Raw genomic sequence first — 3,526 nt, 5'->3', positions numbered from 1 at the left:
AAGTGCATGTGATATACCATTAACAGCAGGGATACTGTGAAAGTAAAAATGGTAACAATGGCACAGGCACTCAAGGGATTTATAAGGCTGAAAGCTGTCAAGTATTAGGAGGCTCTGGTATAATTATGGCAAGGCATGGAGTCGGTTAGCCTTATGCAGTTGTGGCATGAAAGCTCAGAGTTAACTAGAAATAGATGATGGGAAAACACTGATAAAAGATTGAGAAAGGGGAAAAGAGAACAACAGTTTACTAACTCAACTTGACAAGTGTTTATTGAAGACCTAAGCATGTCAGTTACATTAAAAGAGACGAGAGATATGGAAATATGGAAAAGAATATGTCTTCATTTGGATTTCATCCAGGCAGACCATGAGAGAAGGCTCTAGCATAAATACTTGGGCACAACACCAATACGAGAAAAGGGGTGATACTGGGAATGAAATGAGCCAACTAAGATTATTTGCTAATAATCTTATTTGCTAATAAATCTGAGGATTGGTATAAAACACATTTCAAAATGTTCCTACATGAGATAGAGGGGAGTGGAAGGTATTTATGAGCCTAGGATTATGTCTCAGAATCACAGTTGCATTCGGTCAGCATCTAAGAAAACCATAAAGGATCTTGGTAAGTTACTATCAATTTATAAATTATAAAATTTATGTGTAAAAAGCATAAAGTTATGTATGATATTTAAGCACAATAATTAAAACTGCAAGAGATTCTCAAACTGTGAAAGCACATTTTTGAGTGGTGATGATTTTTTCCAGAAAGATGCCCTGTGCTTATTTCATTATGTCTTCTTTTTAAAAATGCTTATGTATTTTAAAGATAGAGTAATAGAGAGAGAAACAGAGGGAGACAGACAGAGATCTTCTGTCCATTGCTTCCTTCTCCTAATGCCCATAACAGCCAGAGGGGGATCACGCTGAAGCCAAGTACCAGGAACTCTATCTGGGGCGCCAACATGGGTGCCAGAAACAAAACCATTTCAGCCATCACTGCCTCACAGGGTAAGCCCTAGCAGAAGGGTGAATCAGAAGCAGGACAGCTACAACTTGATCCAAGGCACTCAGATACAGGATGTGGATCTTCCAAGGGACAGCATAAAGCACTATGACACATGCTTGCTTCTTAGTAAAACTACTGTTTTTCTTTTTTTCTCTGCATTCTGAGAGTGCCATAATTGGTTCCAAATTTGGTGGAACATTAGAGGTGGTAGTTATTTAAATGTCTCAAGTCCCAAGTATGGATTATATTTAAAAACAGAATTATACTTAGACTTCAGATTGTTTGACCTTTGTGGATTTTAACTGAACTCGCTCTAAACTGGAGGTGTGATTTAGTTGCTAATTTGTTGGCTCTGCACTAGGGAGAGAATTGGAAGATCATTAAGAATTGAAAATATCCTTTTATTTTTTAAAGAAAGGATTTATTTGTTTATTTGAAATTCTGTGTTACAGAGAGGCAGAGGCAGAGAGAGAGAGAGAGAGAAAGAGAATATCTTGCATCCATTGGTTCACTCACCAAATGGCTGCAATGGCCAGAGCTGGGCCAGGCCAAAGCCAGGAGCCAGGAGCCGCATCCAGGACTTCCACATGGGTTCAGGGGCAAAAGCACCAGAGCCACCTTCTGCTGCTTTCCAAGGCACACTAATAGGGAGCTGGATTGAAAGTGGACCAGTCAGGATTCAAATTGGCACCCATATGGGATGCTGGCACTACAGGCAGTACCTCCTACACCCCAGCAAATATCCTTTCTTGAGATGTCTTGGCTAGCTGGATTAAGATTTGAAGATGAAGGTAACATATACTGAATATTAGATTCCCTAATTCCAATAGATACGGGCCTTGACTCACCCAGCAATTTTTTCTTCTAAACTGTGATATGAACCATGGCAGTATCATTGATTGGTTTATCAAACTTGTCCTTAAATCTTGATTTTTCTGATCTAACCTATGATATATAAAGACCTTTCTATTACACTAATTTTGGGACTTCTCATCCCATCCTTCCACAAAACAACCTTGGCTATGTTTATTTTTCTTATTCTTAGCCCCATTACACTTCTTTTATAGGAAGCCTACATAAGGGGAAATATAGGAAATCAGTCATATATAAATAAATATATTTGAACATCAAAACAATGTTGGAGAAAAGTGAGCTGTATCTGGATTAAGGTATACTTGGTTTCAAATTCTGGATTAATAGATCACCAGCAATACGAATTTAAGTGTGTTACTCAATAGTATTTTCTAAAAAAATGATTTGAGTGGTTAAATTGCATATGAAAGTTAAAGCTCCTTAAACACAGTTTATGAATCAGTAATAGACACCTGATGGTTACTTTAGATTAAAATACTAACTTCTACTCCATCAAGTTGAACACTAAATGTCAGCCATCTAAAATTTTTAAAATTTCTTTATATTGAACCCTGTATTCATAAGTATTCATGTAACTTTAGCTTTTTAAACTCTGAGCCATATGTTTTGGCCCTGATTCTGTTCCCTAATAGTGGCAATCATATGCCAGTCTCATACATCAACTGTAGTTAGGGAAGGCAGAAAGGGAGAATGGCAACAATAAATAATTCACGTAATTTCTGTGAACCACAGATGCTTAAGTCAAGCTGTATTAAATATTTTATAATTCATAATAGATTAATTTATTGCAGGTTACCACCTCCAGCTGTTTTATAAATCAAAGTGGTAAAATTGTATTTAATAAATCATTTTCATTTACTAAGATAGTATAAAAATTTAACTGTCATATCAATAATAATCAATAATATTGCAGGTCCACAAAAGAAACTTTCATATTGACTTCCTCAGTATTCCAACAAATTTCATATATCAAAATCACACAGAATTTCAAAACATTTGCACAATACCATAAGGTAATATGGTTTTTCTACTTACTACTTGTTGATTATTTATTTAGTGGATCGCTTCTCGGCCTTTTGGCTAAGATCAAGTGTAGTATCTGTTCTTATCAGTTTATTTATTTAGTGGAGAGTTAAGCTTATGGTTATAAAGTAAATTCAAAATATGTCATTGCAAAATTTGAAAGAAAATCAGAAAGAAAGGAGGAATGAGGGTGGGAGGAAGAGAAGGAGAAGTGGTAGGGTGGAAAGTATCATTATGTTCCTAAAACTGCATATATGAAGTATATGAAATTTGTTCCTTTCATATAAATTTAAAAAATTAAAGAAGATATGCTTCAAATAAACTTCATTTGTCTTGCTTTCTTCATTTAATAGGTTCAGACATTGACCAAAAAAAATCTGCTTTCATAACCTTGTAGCAACCTCCAGATCATAAATTCCTTTTCTTCTTTTAGATGACTTGCTAATTTTGTTAAATGTTTCAGTGCTTTTATCCTTCAAGACAGCATGCACTCAATCCTGTAGATTCTTGTTCCCCCCACATAAGTTCTTAAAAACTTGTAGAAAATATCCATATTTTAAAAACCAATGAAAAGTTTTTGTGAATACTATTGGTAATTTTTTTCTTCTTGCCTAATAG

The 3,526-nt window shown here is 35.2% G+C and overlaps 1 pseudogene; it reads left to right on the top strand.

Moving 5' to 3' along the window:
• Positions 1-2,945: 2,945 nt before the first annotated feature.
• Positions 2,946-3,066, top strand: LOC127490486 (U2 spliceosomal RNA; annotated as a pseudogene).
• Positions 3,067-3,526: the final 460 nt, after the last annotated feature.

This window comes from Oryctolagus cuniculus, chromosome 2 (assembly GCF_051225735.1).
Source record: "Oryctolagus cuniculus isolate XC-2025 breed Fujian yellow rabbit chromosome 2, ASM5122573v1, whole genome shotgun sequence".
Classification (NCBI taxonomy): Eukaryota; Metazoa; Chordata; class Mammalia; order Lagomorpha; family Leporidae; genus Oryctolagus; species Oryctolagus cuniculus.
The sequence above is the reverse complement of the archived record's forward strand: the minus strand, read 5'-3'. Positions and strand labels throughout refer to the sequence as shown.